We start from the raw sequence: 14,911 nt of genomic DNA, 5'->3' as shown, positions 1-14,911 counted from the left end.
CTTCTGAATAAAAACCGCAAATATATATCGGGTGAGTACAAAAATACTCAACAAGTCCAACCCCATCCACGGAGGGGGGGTAACACAGATATGCGCAGGATAAATCAAGGATAGGGCTGAGGTTTATTTGCGGTATTGCTAGATTTTACACATGCAGGGGTTTAGTTTTTTTAAAAAGGTTTTCTTAAAGCAGTTTCTCACTTAACCGAATAATGAGTGGGGTTGATCCTACACAAAGGATCCAAGTTTAAATGCTACCGGACTCCTCATCCGCAGTAGCTCACGGCACAACTGCCGGACACCTTCCAAAAACAACTCACGCCATGAAAACATCCTTCCCAAAAGTCTAGTTGTGTGACCAAACCTTAACTCGCTCAATACCGTGAGCACGGCTATTCGAATAGATTCTACACTCTGTAGAGGTGTGCAACTTTACCCACAAGTGGAGTACCACAGCACGATCACCTTAGTGTCGGTGCAGATCCCATCAAAGCCATTACCCACCTTATCTAAACCTGGCTAACCAACATAGACTCCACCAAGGGGCCATTGACCTAACACTGAGGTCTAACCGGGGCATAAGTCACCACGACCTTATCACTTCTCCTTGGTCACCCGTTGCTCTCAGCTCTCCTGATGACTATCAGACTAACTAGTGGGGTTTATGCTAAGCCGTTGCCACATACAACGGTCGAGTGGTTTGCACGATAGTTGAATTAGGCAAGATGACACATCAACTCAGTCCTTAATTGTGACAAGATGGATATCTCCCAACCTCCTTGCTCTACCATAACGGTACCAGCCTCCAATACGGCAATATACACAGAAATGACATTCGTCCATCCCAGCTTAACATTCTATGCTTTTATAACCCAACTTTCCTTTTCTCAATCCTCACACATTTCCCTTTTTATAAAACATGTTGTAACCATTTTTGATAAAACGAGTACCGGGTCCTAAGCGGCGCTCTAGCAGTGATTAACATCCAAATAGAATAAATCATATTTAGACATTAATCTAGGTGGTCAAGGAATGGTCATAACAAATCAAGGGGTGGCTATCCAACTATGTTTTCAGCAGTAAAAACATATGCAATTTTGTAAAACATGCCAATAGGTTGTGTTTATAAAACTGGGTCGAAATATGCAATCAAAGGATGAGATTGAACTTGCCGTCTTCAAAGCCTTCCGGGAGGTCCTGATCGAGGTACTGTGCTTCGGGTTCGGGGTCGCGGTACTGGTCCTCGCACACCTGCTCGCGGTACTGCTCACCGACGGGTTCTTTCTCGGTCACTCCGTGATCTACGGCGCACACAAACAAACACACAATAAATAAAAAGAAATAAATATTTTATCATTGAGCTCGAATCAGGAATAACTTAAGAAATGATGGTAGAAAGAATATTTTTGAGAGATCTCTTAATGGCATGGCCAGAATTATGTTAGAAATGGTGTGGTAAAGTTTCGGGGCAAACAGGGGATTTTTGGCGCATGAAATGATAGGCCGAAGAGGGGTTTAGGGGCTTAGTAAGGATTCGGGGGCCTATTTGTAATTATTTCTGGGAATGACAGGACTTGAATAGAATTTTGGAAAAGGTTCGGGCTATTTTGGAAATTAGGCAGGGACCTACTCATAAATATTTTATATAGTGGAGGGGCTTATTTATTAAAAGAAATAAGAGAGGGCTTCTTTGTAAAAGGGACAAAAGAGAGGGAGGGCTCTTAATTAAAAAGGGGAAAGAGGAGGGGGTTTTGGGCAAAATGCCCCCTTCATCTTCCTCCTCCCGTTCCCCTTTGACCGAAATAGGGGAGGGTCATGGGAGGGCGGCGGCGCCCTGGTCGCCGACGGCCTGGGGCGTGGCGGCGGTCATGGAGGGGGGCAAAAGGAGGAGGGGGCCGCGGGGAACCCGTTCCCGGCCTCACCTCGGGCCGGGGCGACGCGAGGGGCCGTGGCGGTGGCGCTGCAGCTGAGGAAAGGGGGCGCGCGGGGGTGGACGAGGCCGGGGTGGCCGAGGGCTTCGCGGGGAGCTCTATTTATTGGCCGGGCGAGGGCAGGGCGAGGGGGCCGTGGTGGTGGCCGGCAGGGCAAGCTCTGCTTCGAGCTTTAATGGCGGCGGCCCCAGCTCGGCGTCGCGGAGCGGCAAGGGGGCACGGCCTGCGGCGGGACGGAGCAAGCGGCAAGGACAACAAGTGGAGGGGGGCGGCGCAGGTGGGGGCCAGGGGGAGCGGTGGCCGGCGCACCGAGCTCTGCTCGAGCGGTGTGCGGCGAAGGCGGCTCGCCGGGCGGGCGAGGGCGACGAGGCGAGCAGGAAGGGGCGGTGGCGTGTAGCGGTGGCGAATTGATTGCGCGGCAGAGGTAGGTGGTGGCGCGCAGCGGAGAGGGCGATGGCCGGCGCAGGCTCTAGCTCGGCTCTGCTCTGCTCTGTAGCGCTGCTCGCGGGGGAGGAAAGGAGGAGGAGGGAGAAGGAAGAAAGTGATGGAGGGAGAAAAAGAAAAGGGAAAAGGAAAAAGGAAAAAGGAAAAAAAGAAAAAGAGAGAGAGGGGGGGAAGGAGAGAGAGAGAGCTATCGGCGCGATTCGCGGCGGCGGTCGGCCACGCGCGCGCTGCGACGCTCGGCCGATCGACGACGAGCACGCGGAACGAGAGAAAGGAAAAGGGAATAGGATGGCGATTGGTACTGGTGTCGGGACGGCGGGATTGCCGGGAAAGATGTCGGGACACTGGGTGCTCAAACGGAAAAGATTTTGAGGCGATTCGATCTCAGCGACGAAAAAGATTTTGAAAATTATTTTTAGTGAGTGATTTATTTTGGTGAATTTTCCGGGACGTCACAAACCTACCCCACTTAAAATGAATCTCGTCCTCGAGATTTGACTGAGTTCTGAACAGATGGGGAAATTCCTTTTTTAACGCATCTTCGCCTTCCCATGTAGCTTCTTCTACTCCGTGTCTGCTCCATTGCACTCTGCAAATCCGTACTTCTGAGTTCCTTGTTCTTTTTGTGACAGTGTCCAGAATTTTGACAGACACTTCTTGATACCAAAGATCCTTTTGCAGGTCGATTGTTTCCACTGGTACTATTTCTTCTTCAGGTACCCTCAAGCACTTTCTGAGCTGAGACGCATGTAATACCGGATGTATATCTGGCATTTCCTCGGGTAGTTGAATATGGTAGGCTACCGCTCCAACTCTTTTAACTACTCGGTAAGGTCTAATATACCGAGGGACTAATTTTCCTTGGACTTGAAACCTTCGAGTTCCTCGAATCGGAGAGACCTTAAGGTATACAAAATCTCCAACCTCAAAACATAATTCTCTTCTTCGCTTGTCTGCATAACTCTTCTGCCGTGATTGAGCTGCTTTTAGCTTCTCTCTAATCTCAGCCACACGTTCTTCTGCCCCTTTTATGAGAGCTGGTCCGGTTAGTGTACGTTCTCCTACTTCTGACCACATCAAAGGGGTTCTACACTTTCATCCATAAAGAGCCTCAAAAGGCGACATGCCCAAGCTTGCTTGGTAGCTGTTGTTGTATGAAAACTCAGCATTGGGCAAACTCTGTTCCCAATCCTTACCATAGGTAAGGACGCAAGCTCTTAGCATATCCTCCATAATCTGGTTTACCTTTTTAGTCTGTCCATCAGTCTGCGGGTGATAGGCCGAACTAAAATCCAACTTTGTGCCCACGGCTTTATGCAGGCTTTTCCAAAACTTAGAGGTAAATTGGGCCCCTCTATCTAAAACGATTTTGCTAGGCACACCATGCAACTTTACTATGTTATTCACATAGAGCTGGGCTAGCTTTTCTCCTCCATAGTTGGTCCGTACGGGTAGGAAGTGAGCGACTTTGGTGAGCCGGTCCACTATTACCCAAATGGAATCATAACCTCTCTAGGTCTTGGGCAATCCTACCACAAAATCCATTCCTATCTCGTCCCATTTCCAAACTGGGATAGGTAGGGGTTGTAGTAATCCTGCTGGCTTCTGATGCTCAGCTTTGATCCTTTGACATGTGTTGCAATGGGCCACGAATTGGGCAATGTCCGACTTCATTCCATTCCACCAATACTTTTGTTGTAAATCCAAATACATTTTGGTGGACCCTGGGTGAATGGAATATGCCGAGTTATGAGCCTCGTCCATGATCATTTGCCAGAAGTCCCCTTCTTTGGGCACACAAATTCTATTCTTGTACCACAAGGTTACGTTTTCGTCTACTCGAAAATCTGGTGCTTTGTTTTCTCCGGTATGTTTGTGGATTCTCATTAAATCCTTGTCCGATCCTTGGGCTTTTCTGATTCTGTCCTCCAGGGTGGGTTGGACACTCAGCTTGTGGCTGGAGCCTCGAGGGACAATGTGCACATTTAATCGTGCCATTTCCTCTTGCAGATGGGCATCCTTGGGTCCATAAGATTTCCGACTTAAGGCATCGGCTACCACGTTAGCTTTTCCGGGGTGGTAATGAATTTCCAAATTATAATTCTTAACCAATTCCAACCATCTCCTTTGCCTTAAGTTTAAATCCGGCTGGGTGAAAATGTACTTCAGACTCTTATGGTCAGTGTATATCTCACACTTATTCCCGATCAGATAATGTCTCCAGATTTTTAGGGCATGCACTACGGCTGCAAATTCCAAATCATGTGTTGGGTAATTCTGCTCATGAGGCCTGAGTTGGCGGGAAGCATATGCAACCACTTTCCCATCTTGCATAAGGTCACACCCTAAACCTTGTCGGGATGCATCACAATAGACGACAAAGTCCCGATGGATATCCGGTAGGGTCAGCATTGGGGCGGTCGTCAACCTTTTCTTCAATTCTTGGAAGCTCCTTTCACAGGACTCTGTCCAAACAAACTTCTTTTCCTTCTTAAGCAGCTCCGTCATGGGCCGGGCGATTTTGGAGAATCCTTCAATAAATCTCCGATAATACCTAACTAGACCAAGAAAGATTTTGATTTCACTAACATTGGTTGGCTGCTGCCAATTGGAAACTGCCTCAACTTTCTCAGGGTCGACTGCTACTCCTTCTGCGGTCAGAATATGACCAAGAAAGGCTACTTTCTCGAGCCAAAATTTACACTTGCTGAACTTGGCATATAGTTTATGTGCTCTTAGCTTTTCCAGGACCACTCTAAGGTGTTGCTCATGCTCTTCAGCACTTTTTGGAGTAGATGAGTATGTCGTCAATAAAGACTACGACAAACTTATCCAACTCGTCCATAAATACCTTGTTCATGAGGTTCATGAAATAAGCAGGTGCATTAGTGAGTCCAAATGACACCACAGTAAACTCAAACTGCCCATAACGGGTGACAAAAGCTATCTTTGAGATGTCACTTTCCTTAATCTTGAGCTGATAATATCCTGACCTCAAATCAATCTTGGAGAAGTAATTGGCTCCTTTTAGCTGATCAAAAAGATCATCAATCCTGGGGAGGGGGTACTTACTCTTGATGGTAACCTCATTCAGTGCACGGTAATCTACACATAACATCATACTCCCATCCTTTTTCTTGACAAATAGGACTGGGGCTCCCCACGGGGATGAACTAGGCCTGATCTAACCACTTCGTTGTTACTCTTCTAGTTGTTTCTTCATCTCTGCTAGTTCTGAGGCTGCCATCCTATAGGGTCTCTTGGCAATAGGAGAGGTTCCGGGGATAAGTTCTATGACAAACTCTATATCTCTGTCTGGTGGCATTCTGGGGAGTTCTTCCGGAAAAACATCAGGGTACTCATTTACAACTGGAACTCCTTCTAGGGATTTCCCATCCATACTGAAAACCATTGGATTTGGTCCACTTCCCCGTGTATGGCAGGTTACTTCTATCCCATCTGAGTTGGTTAGGTGTACTACCTTGTCAGCACAACCTATGAGACCATTGTGTAGGCTCAATCAGTCCATTCCAATGATCACGTCTATTCCCTTAGACTTAAGTACTACTAGGTCTGCTAGAAATTCTACCCCACTTAAAATGATCCTTACCCGTAAACAACCCAGTTGACATTTGATGTCACATCCGGGTGTCCGGGTTAATAGGGGTGTTTTTAGTAGTACTGTATGTATTTTATGTTTATCCACAAAACTGGATGATATCAATTAGTGTGATGCTCTAGAATCAAATAATATTGTTGCCAGAGTTGAGCTAACTAGAAACTCACCAAGTACTACTCCTTGTGCACCCTGAGCCTCCTGCGCGTTGATGTGGTTGACGCGGGCTCGTCCATAAGGCTGCTGGCTATTGTTGTTGCCCTTATTGTTGCTGCCGACGGGGACACGGTTGGCTCCGAATACAGGTGGCCTAGGCCCATTCACCGAGTTGGAGAAGGCTGATGCAGCAGGCTTGTTTTTGGCATATGGGCAGTTGGCAATGTAATGCCCTGTCTCACGGCAGTTGAAACAGGCCCTAGCATTGTTGTTGTTGGTGGTGACTTGGCTGGCATTGTTCTACAGGGCTTTCATGGTGTTCTAGCTCCGGAACTGTGTGTTAGGGGCCTGGGAGCCTGTCACTTGGGACTAGGTCCGGTACTGCATTGGGGCCTGAGATTCTGGTGCAATATAGCTGGAGCTTCTTGGTCTCTGGAAGCGGTTCTGCTGGCGGGCCTTGCTTTCCAGGAATTTACGCTTGTTTTCTTTCATTTCTTCAGCTTTGGCCCTTTCTGTGAGAATGGCCATGTTCATCAGAGTATTGAAGTCCGGGTATATCTGAGTGGTAAGCAAGGTCCGAAGTTCTGGGCTTAATCCCTTCTTGAACATGTCCTACTTCTTTTCATCCTTGTCCACTTCCTCTGGTGCATAGCGGGCAAGTTCCATGAACTGGTTGGTGTATTCTTCCACGGACATGCTCCCTTGCTGCAGTTCGTGGAACTCATCCGTCTTGCGCTTCATGGTGGCTGCAGGGAGATGGTAGCGTCGGAACTCTTTCACAAATTCGTTCCAAGTGATGGTGGTGGCATCTTCAGCAGCGGCACAGTAATTCTCCCACCACGCTAAGTCAGTTCTTGTGAGTTGGTGAGCTGCCAGAAGAACTTTGTCTCGGTCTTGGCATTCGAATTGCTCGAGCTTCCTTTCGATCACACGAAGCCAGTCATCTGCCTCCAAGGGGTTGCTGGATCCGGCAAAGGTGGGTGGCTTGGTTCTCAGGAAAGTTGTCAGCTTGTCATTCATGGTCTGCTCTCGTGGCCGCTTATTGATGATGGCATTGGCCAGGGCTTCCAGTATGAGGGTCTGATTGTTTATCGCCTATGCCAGGTCTCCGACAGGTAGAGGTGGTGGCAGTGGCACTTCTCCTTCGTCCTGGTTCACTTCCTGTTCTCTGAGAGGGTCCTGTCCGTGCCCATTTTGCGGTCCTCTTGCGCCAGGGGCTGCAGAGTTCCGACTGCGGGAGGCTCTTGAACCGTGTCGGGAAGCCATCTGTAGATTGGATATAGTTTTTGTGAGACTGGGATTAGGATTAAGTGATGTTTAAGTTATTTAGTTCGTATTTTTGAAAAGGCAGAATCCACCTCCTGCCGAAGACACACCAACTAACAACAAACACACAGACTATCAAGCATCAAGCACAAACAACTTCATTACTGCAAGGGGGGTACAACCCTGGGGCAAGGCCAAAACGCGTACTACACGTCCGGGTACACAATTCCAAAAGAAGGGGGGCACAATTCTAACTTCGGACCACACAGCTTCATCCCTTGACAGTCACTAGCACTTAGGCAGACTCATTGGCTTGAGTGGGTTCTCCCCTTGGAAGAGAACTCACATCCTCCAGGGGAATGAGCAGTCCTTGTTCGCCATTCTCTAGGTCTCCATTTTCCAGGGGTTGCTCAGCAGCTTCTCCTTCAACGGCGGCAGTAGGCCCTTCAGGATTCTCGGGTGGGGTTTGTGGGGTCCCAAAAAGTGGTCCCCATCCCATGATGGGCGTACCAAGTAGGACATGGGTTTCTCCAATTGCCGGGACTGGCGTTCCACTTCTGGTCCATTCTTGTATACGCAGGTCCCGAGCCTGCCTAAGGCTCTCTTGGGCAACCGCTTCACTACTGACCGCGGTTGCGGCTCTTGCCTCGGCTTGAGCCACCCGGATTTGATGCATTCTTATCGCGAGCTCTGCTTGCTCGGCCCGATGGGTCTGCTCCCTCAGGATGCTGGCTTGCTCGTCAAAGAGCTGATCCAAAGAGGCTAGGTAAGTAGCCACTTGGTACAGGGGGTCCTCTTCATGGCGGCGCCGTTCCAGGCTTCTCATGCGAGCCTCCCAAACTGGGGTTCTGATGGCCGGAGGAAAGATCCTCATTTGTGTGGGGGCGAGATGTTCCTCGAAAATACGGCACAAATAACGGAGCGCCTTTCTGATGACCAAGGGGTAGGTGTCTCGGTACCTAAACCCGGTGGTAGTCACTCGCCATGGCTGGATGTTGGGTAGCGGTTACTTTTGGCGATGACCAGGATCACCATGCAGCGAAGGGTACCATGGTGCTCGTACTCCCTGCTGTAGTACCTTGGGCGTTCCGAAACACCAAGACTCTCCAGGGCATTGATCAAAAGGCTGGGGAAGCCAGGTGCAGCTTGGCAAAGGGCCAGGGGCCATCCTTCCTCAGCCATCTGGAACAGGTAAGAGTCATTGGTGAGTGTTTGTGTGGAAAAAGGATTAAGCAAGGAAAGTTCTAATGTGGAAAGGCTTAGAAAAGGGGTTTCGATCCTAGGGGTCACGTCCTACGGCCAATGTATAGCACTGATACCACCTGAGGCATCCCCACATAAGTAGAGACTAAATGTGATACAAATATCAGTCCCAGGAGGCCGATACACATTTATTACATCAGATGGTACGTCACCGTACAAACCTCCGAGGAGGCGGACACTCGATACAAACGATAATAAGAAGTAAAAAGGCTACGGTGATACACCAAAGCACGACCCACATGGGATCGAGCTCGGGCTCAGAGTATCGCGCCAGCAGAATCATCTTGCAGAGGGCCAACACCACAGGCAAGGTTAGGGTTCGGACGCAACCTCTACTCGACGTCTTCAACAGCGTAGTCCGGATCTTCTTCTGAATAAAAACCAAAAATATATATCGGGTGAGTACAAAAGTACTCAACAAGTCCAACCCCATCCACAGAGGGGGTAACACAGATATGCGCAGGATAAATCAAGGATAGGGCTGAGGTTTATTTGCGGTAAAGCTAGATTTTACACATGCAGGGGTTTAGTTTTTTTTAAAAAAGTTTTCTTAAAGCAGTTTCTCACTTAACCGAATAATGAGTGGGGTTGATCCTACACAAAGGATCCAAATTTAAATGCTACCAGACTCCTCATCCGCAGTAGCTCACGGCACAACTGCCGGACACCTTACAAAAATAACTCACGCCATGAAAACATCCTTTCCGAAAGTCTAGTTGTGTGACCAAACCGTAACTCACTCAATACCGTGAGCACGGCTATTCGAATAGGTTCTACACTCTGTAGAGGTGTGCAACTTTACCCACAAGTGGGGTACTACAGCATGATCACCTTAGTGTCGGTGCAGATCCCATCAAAGCCATTACCTACCTTAGCTAGACCTGGCTAATCAACACGGACTCCACCAAGGGGCCATTGACCTCACACTGAGGTTTAACCGGGGCATAAGTCACCATGACCTTATCCCTTCTCCTTGGTCACCCATTGCTCTCAGCTCTCCTGATGGCTATCAGACTAACTAGTGGGGTTTATGCTAAGCCGTTGCCACATACAATGGTCGAGTGGTTTGCACAATAGTTGAATTAGGCAAGATGACACATCAACTTGGTCCTCGGTCACTCCGTGATCTACGGCGCACACAAACAAACACACAATAAATAAAAAGAAATAAACATTTTATCGTTGAGCTCGAATCAGGAATAACTTATGAAACGATGGTAGAAAGAATATTTTTGGGAGATATCTTAATGGCATGGCCGGAATTATGTTAGAAATGGTGTGGTAAAGTTTCGGGGCAAACGGGGGATTTTTGGCGCATGAAATGATAGGCCGAAGAGGGGTTTAGGGGCTTCATAAGGATCCGGGGGCCTATTTGTAATTATTTCTGGGAGTGACAAGACTTGAATAGAATTTTGGAAAAGATTCGGGCTATTCTGGAAATTAGGCAGGGACCTACTCATAAATATTTTATATAGTGGAGGGGCTTATTTATTAAAGGAAATAAGAGAGGCCTTCTTTGTAAAAGGGACAAAAGAGAGGGAGGGCTCTTAATTAAAAAGGGGAAAGGGGAGGGGGTTTTGGGCAAAATGCCCCCTTCATCTTCCTCCTCCCGTTCCCCTTTGACCGAAACAGGGGAGGGGCATGGGAGGGCGGCGGCGCCCTGGTCGCCGGCGGCCTGGGGCGTGGCGGCAGTCATGGAGGGGGGCAAAAGGAGAACGGGGCCGCGGGGAACCCGTTCCCGGCCTCACCTCGGGCCGGGGCGACGTGAGGGGGTGGGGCGACGGGAGCGGGAGGCGGCCGGCCCTAGCGGCCGTGGCGGCGGCGCTGCAGCTGAGGAGAGGGGGCGCGTGGGGGTGGGAGAGGCCGGGGTGGCTGAGGGCTTCGCGGGGAGCTCTATTTATAGGCCGGGCGAGGGCGGGGCGAGGGGGCTGTGGTGGTGGCCGGCGGGGCAAGCTCTGCTCCGAGCTTTAATGTCGGCAGCCCCAGCTCGGCGTCGCGGAGCGGCAAGGGGGCACGGCCTGCGACGGGACGGGGCGAGTGGCAAGGACAGCAAGTGGAGGGGGGCGGCGCAGGTGGGGGCCAGGGGGGCGGTGGCCGGCGCGCCGAGCTCTGCTCGAGCGGTGTGTGGCGAGGGCGGCTCGCCGGGGCGGGCGCGGGCGACGAGACGAGCAGGAAGGGGCGGTGGCTTGTAGTGGTGGCGAATTGATGGCACGGCAGAGGTAAGTGGTGGCGCGCAGCGGGGAGGGCGATGGCCGGCGTAGGCTCAAGCTCAGCTCTGCTCTACAGCGCTGCTCGTAGGGGAGGAAAGGAGGAGGAGGGAGAAGGAAGAAAGGGAAGGAGGGAGAAAAAGAAAAGGGAAAAGGAAAAAGGAAAAAGGAAAAAAAAGAAAAAGAGAGAGGGGGAAGGAGAGAGAGCTGTTGGCGCGATTCGCGGCGGTGGTCGGCCACGCGCGCGCTGCGACGCTCGGCCGGTCGACGACGAGCACGCGGAACGAGAGAAAGGAAAAGGGAATAGGACGGCGATTGGTACTGGTGTCGGGACGGCGGGATTGCCGGGAAAGATGTCGGGACACTGGGTACTCAGACGGAAAAGATTTTGAGGCGATTCGAGCTCAGCGACGAAAAAGATTTTGAAAATTATTTTTAGCGAGTGATTTATTTTGGTGATTTTTTCGGGACGTCACAAGTATTGACATGCTTAACAATAATACCTACCTAATTGGAGTACCATTGTCTTTAACCTGAGCAGCATCCATATAAAACCGAAACTCCTTCACCTAATACTTATTCAACTATCACGTCCGATTTTGAAGAGATAAATCGAGCGATAAATCATATATGTGCCAGTATCAAAATTGGGCCCATATGACGACGAAAGTGAATAACAATAGCAATAGGATAATGTACTGCATTTATTTACTACAAACCAAACCAAAGTCATAACTATAAATAAAATGATTTAGTTCACATTTATTCTAGCAGCAGATCATTCAAACTCCACAGGTAGCCTACTAGGGGAGCATACGCCTAGTAATCCTGATTATCATTAGGAAAATCTTCAAATTGGTCGTGTTCAAAATAGTGTTGATTTAGCAAATGTGAGTGTACTTATGGTTGGTACTCAGCAAGTATATTAGGAAAATAAATGACATGTAAGCCTAATACAAGGACAATGGCCGGTGTTGGCAGTCCTTAAGTGCAAAATCAACTGTCATTATCTACATCGCTTAACCTTGAATTAACCACCAAAACTAGAGATAGGGGATTTAACTCTAACAATTTCCACAAGTTTTGGTGAGATATGTTATGCAGGCACCCATGGGCACATACCCCAAGAAGTGTACGCAAAACACAGGAAAATGCACAGAAGATCATACAACCTTTGTGACACTTGCAAGATGGGCCCACAAACCAGAGAAAACGGGAGTGCCAAGGCATATGCACCCAATGGATAAGGTCAGAGCCCACCTGTCAGTCAACCAGAGAAGGCAGAGCTGGGGAGGTGCCACCTGGGGTCGGCCGACCCCCAGGGTCGCCCGAACAAGGACAAGCACCTGTCCATGTGTGTTTTGGCAAGGAGTAGCGCCTACTCAACCTCAAGCGTGGGAGATATTGTTTCCTTATTAGTTTTGACGGAAACGACCTCTTGGGCTATAAAAGGGGCCTTACTCACCCACTCATTAGAACCATTCATTCCACAAAACTCATTTGGACGAGAAGAGTAGAGGGACTCCACCCACTTGTATCATTAGCTTAGGAGGTGTGTGAGGAGGAAGTGCGGAGAAGAGCCAGACTTGTCGGCGTCTCTTCAACTTGGTACCTCGACGGATACGATCCAATTGAGTAAGTATCCGAGTTAGTCTATTGGTGAGTTTTTAGTAAAGTTACTCTCTTGTTCACATTCGTTTGCAGGTTCATCGTCCATTCTCGTAGCGGATACTCTAGTAGAGGACCCCTGATAAAGACAAGTAAACCCTGATTGATGCTAAAGTAGTAATCGAAGGATTGGACATGGTGTCTAGGCCCTAGATTACCTTTGTTTGCTCCAAGTCCCACGGTGTAGAGGGGTAGACGGCAGGCAGTGACGGCCCTGTCCGTCTGCTGCGAAGTTGCTTCGTGGTTAGTGAACTCCCCCACGTCCGGGCATGGTTAATAGAGCTTGATACCGGAATCGCTTGGCAGACCAGATGAGTGCCGGTGCCCGAAGTAAATGAGTAGTGAGAGCCTGAGTTTATCTTTCCTTGAGTATATACTTTAGATAAGAACCACACTACCCTAAGGCCACTCTGTCTCTTATCTTCCAAGGGTAATCTAATTAGAAGACCGTTATACCTTCGTTCCTCATGAAAATACGATACCCTGAATATTCACGGGTGAAATGCTACAATGGTATCTCCGTGCTTGCGGATCTTATCTATGAACGTTAAGAAATACCAACAGCCGGCTGAAATAAAATGGTAAACATTTTAAATAACAGTTGAAGTTAACAACGTATTTACTAAGTCATAAGTGAATATTGCCCACATTTATGAAAATAAAGAATTTCTTGAGTAATAAATAAACATTGAGACAATAAGTAACTAACTTATAACAAAATTTCAATTTAATCTATCATGTGAGGATCCAAGCCGCTCTTAATTGTGAGCACGTATATATCAATTCTCACTCTCCAGAGGTCGCACACTTTACCCACAAGTCGTGTTACCCGTTATGCAATGCTGATCAGGCACATTCATTACACTTCCAAGGTATCACTGCAAGGGTGCACTACAATGCATTTACAAAGACTCTCTAACCAGTAGTAGCAGGCTAGGGTTTCAGCCGCCAGACGAGTGCACCCTCTCCCAAATCGAGCGTATCCCGTAGGTATACCAAACCCCTTTGACATGCAAAGTACCCCTCTTGAACCTAGTTCTCCATTTTGCGCCTTTCGGTGAGCTACTAACAAACTTGAGAAATCTAAGTAGTCAGCCAAGACCAGAGCCATATAGTTTTTGTGGTTGCGTTGTTTTCCCAGATGGTCGCTCCATGATTCAAATTAATTATCATTCTCAAATCGTCATAAAGTTTTCCAAAAGACAAGTCATGTGTTAAATATAGTGTTTTCATAAACCATCTATAGTTTAGCAACTAAGCAAGCTACCCAAAAGATCTTTATTAAAATAACTCAGCTATTCAAAGATATGGATAAGCACTAAGTATATAATCGGAACCCATCAAATTAATGCAAGCAAGCGTATAATAAATAAATAGTTATTGAAATAAAAATATGATCAAGGAATATGATTGTCTTTCTCAGTCAGTTGTTGCTACTCAGATTCTTCGAATTCTTGCTCTTGGAAGTTCTCGAATTGCTCCTTGTCTACTCGTCACGAATAAGCCAAGTCACATAAGTACATAGAAACAAATAATGGAAATAGATCAAAATAGTACACCAATAATTGAAACATAGAGACAAAAGGTTTAAAAACTAGTTTTACACATTGTAATAATCAAAATGGTACTAAGAATACTTAAATGGATTCAAAATGTTAAAGATACGCTAAAAATGGCTCTTTTGGATCTCTATTCTCTATTGATAGTGTTATATTAATAATTTAAATAAAAACCTATTAATATATTTTAAAACAATCATGTGATGTTCTAAGTATAGCAATTGATCTATTTTTTATTTACATGTCGCATTAGATTTGTTCTAAGTCAAACTTAATCATCTTTAACCATATCTATAGAAAAACAATAACATTTATAATGCCAAATTTATTTTATTGAATCTACCATGAAATATGTTGATAGTGCATATGTTGGTTAGTATAACAACTGGTCTATTTTTTTTATAGATTTAGTCAAAATTAGCTAAATTTAACTAGGACAGAAAAAGGTGGACTTTGTACTTGTGGGTGAAATCCTATAAATTTGATCAAAGCTGCTTTACTGGGGTTTGCTCTATTTTTCTATAGATTTGTGGGTTTTGTCCAATCAATTTTTTTTGAAGGAAAAAAGACAACTAAGGGGTTGTTTGGTTCCAGGGACTTTTTTTAAGTCCCTGGAACTTTTTAGTATTTAGAAGTATTAAATAAATGTTAATTATAAAACTAACTGTAGAACTCTGGGGCTAAACTGCGAGACGAATCTAATGAGGTATCTTAATCTATGATTAGCGAATGTTTACTGTAGCATCACTGTAGCAGATTATGAATTAATTAGGCTCATTAGATTCGTCTCGCAAAAAAGCA

Source organism: Panicum virgatum, chromosome 2N, assembly GCF_016808335.1.
Source record: "Panicum virgatum strain AP13 chromosome 2N, P.virgatum_v5, whole genome shotgun sequence".
NCBI classification, from domain to species: Eukaryota; Viridiplantae; Streptophyta; class Magnoliopsida; order Poales; family Poaceae; genus Panicum; species Panicum virgatum.
Note: the sequence above shows the minus strand (reverse complement) of the source record.